We start from the raw sequence: 15,254 nt of genomic DNA on the forward strand, positions 1-15,254 counted from the left end.
TGTGACCTCCACATCTCTTCGAAGTCACATTAAAATCATCTTGTTAGACCACTCTGACCTCCACGTCTCATTCAAGGGGCATTAAGACCATCTTGTTAAGCTACTGTGAACTCCACGTCTTTTTCAAGGGGCATTAAAACCATATTCTTTAACCACTCTGAACTCCACGTCTCTTAAAAGGGGCATTAAAACCATATTTTTAAACCACTCTGATCTCCACGTCTTTTCCAAGGGGCATTAAAACCATCTTGTTAAGCTACTGTGAACTCCAAGACTCTTCCAAGGGGCATTAAAAACGTCTGTTTAAGCTACTGTTACCTCCACTTCTCTTCCAAGGGGCATAAAAACCATCTTGTTAAGCTACTTTGACCTCCACGTCTCTTCCAAGGGGCATTAAAAGCAACTTGTTAAGCTAATGTGACCTCCACGTCTCTTCCAAGGGGATTTAAAACTGTCTTGTTAACTCTTGTGACCTCCACGTGTCTTCCAAGTCTCATTAAAACCGTCTTGTTAAACCACTCTGACCTCCACGTCTCTTCCAAGCGGCTTTAAAACCGTATTGATAAGCTACTATTACCTCAACGTCTCTACCAAAGGGCATTAAAACCGTCTTGTTAAGCTAGGGTGACCTCCACGTCTCTTCCAAGGGGCATTAAAACCGTCTTGTTAAACTAATCTGACCTCCACGTCTCTTCCAAGGGGCATTAAAACCGTCTTGTTAAACCACCCTTACCTCCACGTCTCATCTAAGGGGGATTAAAACCGTCTTGTCAATCCACTCTGACCTCCACGTCTCTTCCAAGGGGCATCAAAACTGTAATGTTAAACTACTCTGAACTCCACGTCTCTCCCAAGGGGCAATAAAACCATCTTGTTAAACCACGCTGATCTCCACGTCTCTTCCAAGTGGCATTAAAACGGTCTTACTAAGCTACTGTGACCTCCACGTCTCTTCCAAGGGGCATTAAAATCATCTTGTTAAACCACTCTGACCTTCATGTCTCATCCAAGGGGCATTAAAACCATCTTGTTAAGCTACTGTGAACTCCACATTTTTTCCAAGGGGCAATAAAACCATCTTGTTTAAACACTTTGACCTCCACGTCTCTTCCAAGGGGCATTAAAACCGTCTTGTTAAACAACTCTGACCTCCACGTCTCTTCCAAGGGGCATTAAAACCATCTTGTTAAACCACTATGACCTCCATGTCTCTTCCAAGGGGCATTAAAACAGTCTTGTTAAACAATTCTGACTTCCACGTCTCTACCAAGGGGCATTAAAAGAAACTTGTTAATCCACCCTGACCTCCACGTCTCATCTAAGGCGCATTAAAAGCGTCATGTTAAACCACTCTGACCTCAACGTCTCTTCAAAGGAGCATTAAAACCGGCATGTTAAACCACTCTGATTTCCATTTCCCTTCCAAGCTTCCAAGGGGCATTAAAATCATCTTGTTAAGCTACTGTGACCACCACGTCTTTTCGAAGTTGCATTAAAATCATCTTGTTAAACTACTCTGACCACCACGTGTCATCCAAGGGGCATTAAGACCATCTTGTTAAGCTACTGTTAACTCCACGTCTTTTTCAAGGGGCATTAAAACCGTATTCTTAAACCACTCTGACCTCCAGGTCTCTTCCTAGGGGCATTAAAACCGTCTTGATAAACCACTCTGACCTCCACGTGTCTTCCAATGGGCATTAAAAACATCTTGTTAACACACTCTGACCTCCACGTGTCTTCCAAGGGGCATTAAAACCGTCTTGTTAAGCTATTCTGACTTACACGTCTCTTCCAAGGGTCATTAGAACAGTCTTGTTAAACCACCCTGACCTCCACGTCTCATCTAAGGGGAATTAAAACCATCTTGTTAAACCACTCTGACCTCCACGTCTCATCCAAGGGGCATTAAAACCGTTTTGTTAAACTACTCTGAACTCCTCGTCTCTTCCAAGGGGCAATAAAACCATCTTGTTAAACCACTCTGATCTCCACGTCTCTCCCAAGTGGCATTAAAACAGTCTTGTTAAGCTACTCTGACCTCCACGTCTCTTCCAAGGGGCATTAAAATCATCTTCTTAAACCACTCTCACCTCCACTTCTCTCATCCAAGGGGCATTAAAACCATCTTGTTAAGCTTCTGTGAACTCCACATTTTTTCCAAGGGGCATTAAAACCGTCTTGTTAAAACACACTGACCTCCACGTCTCTTCCAAGCGGCATTAAAACAGTCTTGTTAAACCGCTCTGACCTACACGTCTCTTCCAAGGGGCATTAAAACCGTCTTGTTTAACCACTCTGACCTATATGTGTTATGTTCTGCTACCAGAGCTAAGGAAAGAGAGGAGATCTGTCCCTACGATAGAACTCAGCTAAATCCCTACGATGTAACAGGGGACCTGATCCTGCGATCAGACCTGCTAAAGTCCTAAGCTAGTCTGTACGGAGACCTATAGATGTGGGGAAGGAATCCCTACAAGTACTAAGGACTGGGAGGAATATGGGACACCTCCTAACAGAAATAGTAGCAGACAGACGAACAAACAAAATATATAGAACATAGAGGTCAGTAGACCAAGCAAACTAACAGAGCAAGACACAGAGCACAGGCTAGCTAGAAAGTAGATATACAATGAAGTCCAGCAAAGCCAGAAGGGCGGAGCAGGCTTAAATAGGCCAACAAGGTCATGTGACCAGCAAAGGAAAAAAAAACTAAGAGCAAGGTTCTAACAATATGTCTCTTCGAATGGGCATTAAAACCGTTTTGATAAACTATTCTGACTTCCACGTCTCTACCAAGTGGCATTAAAAGCAACTTGTTAAACCAGCCTGACCTCCACGTCTCATCTAAGGGGCCTTAAAAGCGTCATGTTAAACCATTCTGACCTCCACGTCTCTTCAAAGGGGCATTAAAACCGTTTTGTTAAACCACTCTGATCTCCACGTCCCTTCCAAGGGGCATTAAAACCGTATTGTTAAACCACTCTTAACTCCACGTCTCTCCGGATCCCCTAGGACCAGGCTTATCAGGAAATCTCCTGTAAAACGCTCTGATAAGTCTGGACGCGGAAACATCATCCGACCTCACCCAAGAGTTATCCTCGGGTCCGAAACCTTTCCAGGCCACAAGATAATGCAAACTACCTCTATACAGTCTAGAGTTAAGGATGCGAGAAATTTCATATTCCCCGTCCTCCACCACCGGAGGAACAGAGGCAGAGGCGTCACAATCCGATACAACAGCTTTTTTCAACAGAGAGACATGAAATACCGGATTAATTCTCCAGGAGGTAGGAACCTCCAACCTAACAGCAGATTGGTTGACAACCTGAAGCACCTTAAAGGGCCCTACAAACTTGGGACCCAATTTCTTAGAAGGAATCCTCAACCGCAGATTCCTAGAGGACAACCAAACCATGTCACCAACAGCGAACAAAACCTCCTGTCGTTTCCTATCAAAGTAGTCCTTAGATTTTCTGTTGGCCTCCTGAAGATTACCACGCACATCCGTCCAAACTCTCTCCAAATCACCGGAAAAATTCTCCTCCTCAGGCACGGCAGATCCCAACTTGGAGAACGACCCAAACGACGGATGTCTCCCAGAACAACAAAAAAAAGGCGAACAACCAGCAGAAGAAGATGTATGATTGTTCAGAGCAAATTCAGCAAGTGGCAGAAACTCAGACCACCCCTCTTGATTGTCTGTCACAAAACAACGCAAGAACTGCTCAACATCCTGGTTTTTCCTTTCTGTCTGGCCATTAGATTCAGGATGATATCCGGACGAGAACGATAAATGAACTCCCAACCTGTCACAAAAGGCACGCCAAAAACGAGCCACGAACTGAGGACCCCTATCAGAAACAATGTCAGTAGGAACGCCATGAAGTCTGACAATTTCCTTGACAAAGGCCTTAGCGAGAGTTTTAGCGCAGGGCAGTTTGACAAAGGGAACCAAGTGACACATCTTGCTAAAACGGTCCACGACCACCCAAATGACAGTAAAACCCTCAGAGGGGGGAAGGTCAGCTATAAAGTCCATAGCAAATGTGTCCAAGGAGCACTGGGAACCTCCAAAGGACAAAGCAACCCCGCAGCAGGAGTATGTGAGGACTTAGATCTAGCGCATATAGTACATTGACGCACCCACTTAATGACTTCCTTCTGCCATCCAGGCCACCAAAAACTGCGACCCACCAGTCTCTTGGTCTCAGAGATTCCAGGATGACCTGCCAACCGAGATTCGTGACACTCAACAAACAAATCTCTCCTAAAGGTCCCAGGCACAAACAACCTCCCATGAGGAGTGTTAGAAGGGGCATTCTCCTGTGCTTTAAGAATCTCATTTTCCAAAATGGAGTCCAAAGCAGCTATCACAACACCTTCTTGTAAAATGTTCTCCTCTTTCTCAGCACCGACTATGGGAGAAAAACTGCGAGACAAGGCATCCGCCTTAACATTCTTAGTACCAGGGATGTAAGTAACGGAGAAATTAAACCGCTAGAAAAACAGTGCCCACCTAGCCTGACGGGCATTCAGGCGCTTGGCAGCATCAAGATATATCAGATTTTTATGATCCGTAAGAACCTGAACGGGAAATTCCGCACCTTCCAAGAAGTGGCGCCAGTGTTCAAATGCGAGTTTAATAGCCAATAATTCCCGATTACCAATATCGTAATTCAGTTCAGTCTCCGAAAAAAATGTTGAAAAAAAGGCACAGGGATGTAATCCATCCCCGTTATCCTGAGACAATACTGCGCCAACCCCCACAGAGGAAGCATCAACCTCAACCAAAAACGGCCTAGTAACATCAGGCTGCATAAGGATGGGAGCAGAGGTGAACCTCTACTTGAGATACACAAAAGCTTCAATGGCCTCAGAAGACCACTGAACAGCATCAGCACCTTTCCTGGTGAGATCAGTCAGAGGTTTGACAATACTAGAAAATTTTTTTATGAATTTTCTGTAGTAATTGGCGAAACCCAAAAACCTCTGTATCGATTTCAAACCAATAGGCCTAGGCCATTCCTGCACAGCCTGAACCTTAACCGGATCCATCTCAAAACCTTTGCTGGAGATAATGTAGCCCAAAAAACTAATTCTCTGTACAGTGAACTCACATTTCTCCAGCTTAGCAAAAAGCGAATTGTCCATTAATAACTGTAATACCTCACGCACGCTCCGCCAATGAGACTCCAGATCCGGCGAATAAATCAAAATGTCATCCAAATACACAACCACATTTTTGCCGATCAAAGGTCTAAGGATGTCATTAATCAGATTCTGAAAAAATGCAGGAGCATTAGTAAGACCAAAAGGCATAACCAGATTCTCAAAATGACCCACAGGAGTGTTAAAAGCAGTCTTCCATTCGTCACCCTCCTTCATGCGCAACAGATTGTATGCCCCCTTAAGGTCAATTTTAGAGAACCACTTGGCCCCCATTAACTGGTTAAACAGATCAGGAATCAATGGCAGTGGGTAAGGATTGCGTACAGTAATTTTGTTAATCTCACGAAAATCCAGACAAGGACGTAAACCGTCGTCCTTTTTTTTTACAAAAAAAAATCCAACCGCCACAGGAGACTTAGAGGGCCTAATGTGACCGGCGGCCAAACTTGTCTGTATGTATTCCTCCAAAGCCTTCCTCTCAGGAATAGTAAGGTTAAATAAACGACTTTTAGGAAGAGTCGCTCCAGGGACAAATTCAATAGAACAATCATAGTCTCTATGGGGAGGCAAAACCTGCGATTCCTTCTCAGAAAAAACTCTCCAAAAATCCTGAATAGGAACAGGCAATTCTCCCCTATCCAAAGCTGCAATACGCCCGTTACAACACTTGTCATAACATTTATGGCTCCAGGATTTAATTTCACTGGTAGACCAATCCAGTACAGGATTGTGAAATTTTAACCAGGGCAATCCCAATATTACTGGAGAAGGCAAGTTATTCAACACTACCAAATCCAATTTCTCATGGTGAACACCATTAATAGTGAGAGGAAATTCACAGACCTTGAGAGTAATATTCTTCAAAGGGGAACCATCCACAGAAACCACAGCAATGGGGGATGATAAAGGTTCAGGTTTTAAATTGAGTCTTTCCACGAATCCCCCATCAATTACATTCAGAGTAGACCCGCAATCAACAAATACCCGAAATTCCATTAATTTTTTCTGAGCAATCGTGGAAGCAGCTAAAAATATACCCTTGGAATTTAAACAGGCAATACGGGCGTGACTGACCATTTTTTTTTCTTTCTTCATACGAAGCTCACAGCCTTTAATCAAATGACCAGATTTTCCGCAATAGAAACACAAGCCTTCAGAAAATCGACGGTCTTTTTCTTGAGAGCGAGGTGTCACCGATCCAATCTCCATCGGTTCACCACTGTTAGTACACACATTCTCATAACCAGAAACTGACATAGCAGAGGATTTGCTCTCATTAACCCTTGCACGCAGTCTTCTATTCACCCGTATAGCTAATTGCATAGCCTGTTGCAAATCTTCAGGTGTAGGATAAGCAATTAGCAGGTCTTTAACAAAATATATAGAACATAGAGGTCAGTAGACCAAGCAAACTAACAGAGCAAGACACAGAGCACAGGCTAGCTAGAAAGTAGATATACAATGAAGTCCAGCAAAGCCAGAAGGGCGGAGCAGGCTTAAATAGGCCAAAAGGTCATGTGACCAGCAAAGGAAAAAAAAACTAAGAGCAAGGTTCTAACAATATGTCTCTTCGAATGGGCATTAAAACCGTTTTGATAAACTATTCTGACTTCCACGTCTCTACCAAGTGGCATTAAAAGCAACTTGTTAAACCAGCCTGACCTCCACGTCTCATCTAAGGGGCCTTAAAAGCGTCATGTTAAACCATTCTGACCTCCACGTCTCTTCAAAGGGGCATTAAAACCGTTTTGTTAAACCACTCTGATCTCCACGTCCCTTCCAAGGGGCATTAAAACCGTATTGTTAAACCACTCTTAACTCCACGTCTCTTCCAAGGGGCAATAAAACCATCTTGTTAAACCACTCTGATCTCCACGTCTCATCCAAGGGGCATTAAAACCGTCTTGTTAAGCTACTGTGACCTCCACGTCTCTTCCAAGGGGCATTAAAAGCGTCTTGTTAAGCTACTGAGACCTATACGTCTCTTCCTAGGGGCATTAAAACTGTGTTGTTAAGCTACTGTGAACTCCACGACTCTTCAAAGGAGCATTAAAACCTTCTTATTAAGCTACTGTGAACTCCATGTCTCTTCCAAGGGGCATTAAAACCGACTTGTTAAACCACTCTGTAGTCCACGTCTCTTTCAAGGGACATTAAAACCATCCTTCTAAACTACTCTGAACTCCACGTCTCTTCCAAGGGGCATTAAAACCATTTTTTTAAACCACTCTGACCTCCACGTCTTTTCCAAGGGGCATTAAAACCATCTTGTTAAGCTACTGTGAACTCCAAGACTCTTCCAAGGGGCATTAAAAACGTCTTTTTAAGCTACTGTTACCTCCACTTCTCTTCCAAGGGGCATAAAAACCATCTTGTTAAGCTACTTTGACCTCCACGTCTCTTCCAAGGGGCATTAAAAGCAACTTGTTAAGCTAATGTGACCTCCACGTCTCTTCCAAGGGGATTTAAAACTGTCTTGTTAACTCTTGTGACCTCCACGTGTCTTCCAAGTCTCATTAAAACCGTCTTGTTAAACCACTCTGACCTCCACGTCTCTTCCAAGCGGCTTTAAAACCGTATTGATAAGCTACTATTACCTCAACGTCTCTACCAAGGGGCATTAAAACCGTCTTGTTAAGCTAGGGTGACCTCCACGTCTCTTCCAAGGGGCATTAAAACCGTCTTGTTAAACTAATCTGACCTCCATGTCTCTTCCAAGGGGCATTAAAACCGTCTTGTTAAACCACCCTTACCTCCACGTCTCATCTAAGGGGCATTAAAACCGTCTTGTTAAACCACTCTGACCTCCACGTCTCTTCCAAGGAGCATCAAAACTGTAATATTAAACTACTCTGAACTCCACGTCTCTTCCAAGGGGCAATAAAACCATCTTGTTAAACCACGCTGATCTCCACGTCTCTTCCAAGTGGCATTAAAACAGTCTTACTAAGCTACTGTGACCTCCACGTCTCTTCCAAGGGGCATTAAAATCATCTTGTTAAACCACTCTGACCTTCATGTCTCATCCAAGGGGCATTAAAACCATCTTGTTAAGCTACTGTGAACTCCACATTTTTTCCAAGGGGCATTAAAACCATCTTGTTTAAACACTTTGTCCTCCACGTATCTTCCAAGGGGCATTAAAACCGTCTTGTTAAACAACTCTGACCTCCACGTCTCTTCCAAGGGGCATTAAAACCATCTTGTTAAACCACTCTGACCTCCATGTCTCTTCCAAGGGGCATTAAAACAGTCTTGTTAAACAATTCTGACTTCCACGTCTCTACCAAGGGGCATTAAAAGAAACTTGTTAATCCACCCTGACCTCCACGTCTCATCTAAGGGGCATTAAAAGCGTCATGTTAAACCACTCTGACCTCAACGTCTCTTCAAAGGGGCATTAAAACCGTCATGTTAAACCACTCTGATTTCCATTTCCCTTCCAAGCTTCCAAGGGGCATTAAAATCATCTTGTTAAGCTACTGTGACCACCACGTCTCTTCGAAGTTGCATTAAAATCATCTTGTTAAACCACTCTGACCTCCACGTCTCATCCAAGGGGCATTAAGACCATCTTGTTAATCTACTGTTAACTCCACGTCTTTTTCAAGGGGCATTAAAACCGTATTCTTAAACCACTCTGACCTCCAGGTCTCTTCCTAGGGGCATTAAAACCGTCTTGTTAAACCACTCTGACCTCCACGTGTCTTCCAATGGGCATTAAAAACATCTTGTTAACACACTCTGACCTCCACGTGTCTTCCAAGGGGCATTAAAACCGTCTTGTTAAGCTACTCTGACTTACACGTCTCTTCCAAGGGGCATTAGAACAGTCTTGTTAAACCACCCTGACCTCCACGTCTCATCTAAGGGGCATTAAAACCGTCTTGTTAAACCACTCTGACCTCCACGTCTCATCCAAGGGGCATTATAATCGTATTGTTAAACTACTCTGAACTCCACGTCTCTTCCAAGGGGCAATAAAACCATCTTGTTAAACCACTCTGATCTCCACGTCTCTCCCAAGTGGCATTAAAACAGTCTTGTTAAGCTACTGTGACCTCCACGTCTCTTCCAAGGGGCATTAAAATCATCTTCTTAAACCACTCTCACCTCCACTTCTCTCATCCAAGGGGCATTAAAACCATCTTGTTAAGCTTCTGTGAACTCCACATTTTTTCCAAGGGGCATTAAAACCGTCTTTTTAAAACACACTGACCTCCACGTCTCTTCCAAGCGGCATTAAAACAGTCTTGTTAAACCGCTCTGACCTACACGTCTCTTCCAAGGGGCATTAAAACTGTCTTGTTTAACCACTCTGACCTATATGTCTCTTCGAATGGGCATTAAAACCGTTTTGATAAACTATTCTGACTTCCACGTCTCTACCAAGTGGCATTAAAAGCAACTTGTTAAACCAGCCTGACCTCCACGTCTCATCTAAGGGGCCTTAAAAGCGTCATGTTAAACCATTCTGACCTCCACGTCTCTTCAAATGGGCATTAAAACCGTCTTGTTAAACCACTCTGATCTCCATTTCCCTTTCAAGGGGCATTAAAACCATCTTGTTAAGCTACTGTGACCTCCACGTCTCTTCGAAGTCACATTAAAATCATATTGTTAAACCACTCTGACCTACATGTCTCTTCCAGTGGGCTTTAAAACCATCTTGTTAAACCACTCTGACCTTCATGTCTCTTCTAAGGGGCATTAAAACCGTCTTGTTAAACCACTCTGACCTACATGTCTCTTCCAATGGGCTTTAAAACAATCTTGTTAAACCACTCTGACCTCCATGTCTCTTTCAAGGGGCATTAAAACCGTCTTGTTAAACTATTCTGACTTCCACGTCTCAACTAAGGGGCATTAAAATCATCATGTTAAACCACTCTTACCTCCATGTCTCTTCAAAGGGGCATTAAAACCGTCATGTTAAACCACTCTGACCTCCACGTCTCATCCAAGGGGCATTAAAACCATTTTGTTAAGCTACTGTGAACTCCACGTCTTTTTCAAGGGGCATTAAAACAGTATTCTTAAACCACTCTGACCTCCACGTCTCTTCCAAGGGGCATTAAAACCATATTGTTAAACCACTCTGAACTCCACGACTCTTCCAAGGGGAAATAAAACCATCTTGTTAATCCACTCTGATCTCCACGTCTCTTCCAAGGGGCATTAACACCATCTTGTTAAACCACTCTGAACTACACGTTTCTTCCAATGGGCATTAAAACCATCTTGTTAAACAACTCTGACCTCCACGTCTCTTCCAAGGGGCATTAAAACCGTCTTGTTAAACTACTCTGACCTCCACGTCTCTTCCAAGGGGCATTAAAACCGTCTTGTTAAACCACCCTGACCTCCACGTCTCATCTAAGGTGCATTAAAATCATCTTGTTAAACCACTCTGACCTCTTCTTCTCTCATCCAATGGGCATTAAAACCATCTTGTTAAGCTACTGTGAACTCTACATTTTTTCCAAGGGGCATTAAAATCGTCTTGTTAAAACACTCTGCCCTCCACGTCTCCTCCAAGGTTCATTCAAACCGTCTTGTTAAACCGCTCTGACCTCCACGTCTCTTCCAAGGGGCATTAAAACCGTCTTGCTTAACCACTCTGACCTATTTGTCTCTTCGAATGGGCAGTAAAACCATCTTGTTAAACCACTCTGACCACCATGTCTCTTCCAAGGGGCATTAAAACCGTTTGTTAAACTATTCTGACTTCCACGTCTCTACCAAGGGGCATTAAAAGCAGCTTGTTAAACCACCCTCACCTCCACGTCTCATCTAAGGGGCATTAAAAGCGACATGTTAAACCACTCTGACCTCCACGTCTCTTCAAAGGGGCATTAAAACCGTCTTGTTAAACCACTCTGATCTCCATTTCCCTTCCAAGGGGCATTAAAACCATCTTGTTAAGCCACTGTGACCTCCACATCTCTTCGAAGTCACATTAAAATCATCTTGTTAAACCACTCTGACCTCCACGTCTCATTCAAGGGGCATTAAGACCATCTTGTTAAGCTACAGTGAACTCCACGTCTTTTTCAAGGGGCATTAAAACCATATTCTTTAACCACTTTGACCTCCAGGTCTCTTCCAAGGGGCATTAAAACCTTCTTGTTAAACCACTCTGCCCTCCATGTCTCTTCCAATGGGCATTAAAACCATCTTGTTAAACCACTCTGACCTCCACGTCTCTTCCAATGGGCATTAAAACCATCTTGTTAAGCTACGTTGACCTCCACGTCTCTTCCAAGGGGCATTAAAACCGTCTTGTTAAGCCACCCTGACCTCCACCTCTCATCTAAGGTGCATTAAAACCGTCTTGTTAAACCACTCTGACCTCCACGTCTCTTCCAAGTGGCATTAAAACCGTATTGTTAAACCACTCTGAACTCCACGTCTCTTCCAAGGGGAAATAAAAGCATCTTGTTAATCTACTCTGATCTCCACGTCTCTTCCAACGGGCATTAAAACTATCTTGTTAAACCACTCTGAACTACATGTTTCTTCCAATGGGCATTAAAACCATCTTGTTAAACCACTCTGACCTCCACGTCTCTTTGAAGGGGCATTAAAACCATCTTGTTAAGCTACGGTGACCTCCACGTCTCTTCCAAGGGGCATTAAAACCGTCTTGTTAAACTACTCTGACCTCCACGTCTCTTCCAAGGGGCATTAAAACCGTCTTGTTAAACCACCCTGACCTCCAGTCTCATCTAAGGTGCATTAAAATCATCTTGTTAAACCACTCTGACCTCCACTTCTCTCATCCAATGGACATTAAAACCATTTTGTTAAGCTACTGTGAACTCCACGTCTTTTTCAAGGGGCATTAAAACAGTATTCTTAAACCACTCTGACCTCCACGTCTCTTCCAAGGGGCATTAAAACCGTATTGTTAAACCACTCTGAACTCCACGACTCTTCCAAGGGGAAATAAAACCATCTTGTTAATCCACTCTGATCTCCACGTCTCTTCCAAGGGGCATTAAAACCATCTTGTTAAACCACTCTGAACTACACGTTTCTTCCAATGGGCATTAAAACCATCTTGTTAAACAACTCTGACCTCCACGTCTCTTCCAAGGGGCATTAAAACCGTCTTGTTAAACTACTCTGACCTCCACGTCACTACCAAGGGGCATTAAAACGGTCTTGTTAAACCACACTGAGCTCCACGTCTCATCTAATGGGCATTAAAACCGTCTTGTTAAACCACTCTGACCGCCACGTCTCTTCCAAAAGGCATTAAAACCGTATTGTTAAATCACTCAGAACTCCACGTCTCTTCCAAAGGGCATTAAAACCGTATTGTTAAACCACTCTGACCTCCACGTCTCTTCCAAGCGGCATTAAAACCGTATTGATAAGCTACTATTTCCTCCCCGTCTATACCAAGGGGCATTAAAACCGTCTTGCTAAACCACTCTGACCTCCACGTCTCTTCCAAGGGGCATTAAAACCGTCTTGTTAAGCTACAGTGACCTCCACGTCTCTTCCAAGGGGAATTAAAACCGTCTTGTTAAACTACTCTGACCTCAACGTCTCTACCAAGGGGCATTAAAACTGTCTTGTTAAACCACACTGAGCTCCACGTCTCATCTAATGGTCATTAAAACCGTCTTGCTAAACCACTCTGACCACCACGTCTCTTCCAAAGTGCATTAAAACCGTATTGTTTAATCACTCTGAACGCCACGTCTCTTCCAAAGGGCATTAAAACCGTATTGTTAAACCACTCTGACCTCCATGTCTCTTCCAAGCATCATTAAACCCGTATTGATAAGCTACTATTAACTCTCCGTCTATACCAAGGGGCATTAAAACCGTCTTGTTAAACCACTCTGACCTCCACGTCTCTTCCAAGGGGCATTAAAACCATCTGGTTAAGCTACAGTGACCTCCACGTCTCTTCCAAGGGGAATTAAAACCATCTTGTTAAACTACTCTGACCTCCACGTCACTTCCAAGGGGCATTAAAACCGTCTTGTTAAACAACCCTGAGCTCCACGTCTCATCTAAGGGGCATTAAAACCGTCATATTAATCCACTCTGACCGCCACCTCTCTTACAAAGGGAATTAAAACCATATTGTTAAACCACTCTGTACTCCACGTCTCTTCCAAGGGGCAATAAAACCATCTTGTTAAACCACTCTGATCTCCACGTCTCTACCAAGTGGCATTAAAAGCGTCTTGTTAAGCTACTGTGACTTCCACGTCTCTTCCAAGGGGCATTAAAATCATCTTGTTAAACCACTCTGACCTCCAAGTCTCATCCAAGGGGCATTGAAACCATCTTGTTAAGCTCCTGTGAACACCACATTTTTTCCAAAGGGCATTAAAACCGTTTTGTTAAAACACTCTGACCTCCACATCTCTTCCAAGGGGCATTAAAACCGTCTTGTTAAACGACTCTGACCTCCATGTCTCTTCCAAGGGGCATTAAAACCATCTTGTTAAACCACTCTGACCTCCATGTCTCCTTCAAGGGGCATTAAAACCGTCTTGTTAAACTTCTCTGACTTCCACGTCTCTACCAAGAGGCATTAAAAGCAACTTGTTAAACCACCCTGACCTCCACGTTTCATCCAAGGGGCATTAAAACCGTCATGTTAAACCACTCTGACCTCCATGTCTCTTCCAAGGGGCATTAAAATCATCTTGTTAAACCACTCTGACATCCAAGTCTCATCCAAGGGGCATTAAGGCCATCTTGTTAAGCTACTGTGAACTCCACGTCTTTTACAAGGGGCATTAAAACCACCTTCTTAAACCACTCTGACCTCCACGTCTCTTCCAAGGGGCATTAAAACCGTCTTGTTATACCACTCTGACCTCCACGTGTCTTCCAATGTGCATTAAAAACATCTTGTTAAACCACTCTGACCTCCATGTCTCTTCCAAGGGGCATTAAAACCATCTTTTTAAACCACTCTGACCTCCACGTCTTTTCCAAGGGGCATTAAAACCATCTTGCTAAGCTACTGTGAAATCCAAGACTCTTCCAAGGGGCATTAAAACCATCTTGTTAAGCTACGGTGACCTCCACGTCTCTTCCAAGGGGCATTAAAACCGTCTTGTTAAACTATTCTGACCTCCATGTCTCTTCCAAGGGGCATTAAAACCATCTTTTTAAACCACTTTGACCTCCACGTCTTTTCCAAGGGGCATTAAAACCATCTTGTTAAGCTACTGTGAACTCCAAGACTCTTCCAAGGGGCATTAAAACCATCTTGTTAAGGTACTGTTACCTCCACGTCTCTTCCAAGGGGCATTAAAATCATCTTGTTAAACCACTCTGACCTTCACGTCTCATCCAAGGGGCATTAAAACCATCTTGTTAAGCTACTGTGAACTCCACAATTTTTCCAAAGGGCATTAAAACCGTCTTGTTAAAACACTCTGACCTCCACGTCTCTTCCAAGGGGCATTAAAACCGTCTTGTTAAACCACTCTGACCTCCACTTCTCTTCCAAGGGGAATTAAAACCGTCTTGTTAAACCACTCTGACCTACATGTCTCTTCCAAGGGGCATTAAAACCATCTTGTTAAACCACTCTGACCTCCATGTCTCTTCCAAGGGGCCTTAAAACCGTCTTGTTAAACTATTCTGACTTCCACGTCTCTACCAAGGGGCATTAAAAGCAACTTGTTAAACCACACTGACCTCCACCTCTCATCTAAGGGGCATTAAAACCGTCATGTTAAACCACTCTGACCTCCACGTCTCTACAAAGGGGCATTAAAACCGTCTCGTTAAACCACTCTGATCTCCATGTCCCTTCCAAGGGGCATTAAAACCATGTTGTTAAGCTACTGTGACCTCCACGTCTCTTCCAAAGGGCATTAAAATCATCTTGTTAAACCACTCTGACCTCCACGTCTCATCCAAGGGGCATTAAGACCATCTTGTTAAGCTACTGTGAACTCCACATCTTTTTCAAGGTTCATTAAAACCGTCTTCTTAAACCATTTGACCTCGACGTCTCTTCCAAGGGGCATTAAAACCGTCTTGTTAAACCACTCAGACCTACACGTGTCTTCCAATGGGCATTAAAACCATCTCGT

This window comes from Phyllobates terribilis, unplaced genomic scaffold, assembly GCF_046119375.1.
Source record: "Phyllobates terribilis strain yellow unplaced genomic scaffold, ASM4611937v1 Scaffold_2__4_contigs__length_985480577, whole genome shotgun sequence".
Classification (NCBI taxonomy): Eukaryota; Metazoa; Chordata; class Amphibia; order Anura; family Dendrobatidae; genus Phyllobates; species Phyllobates terribilis.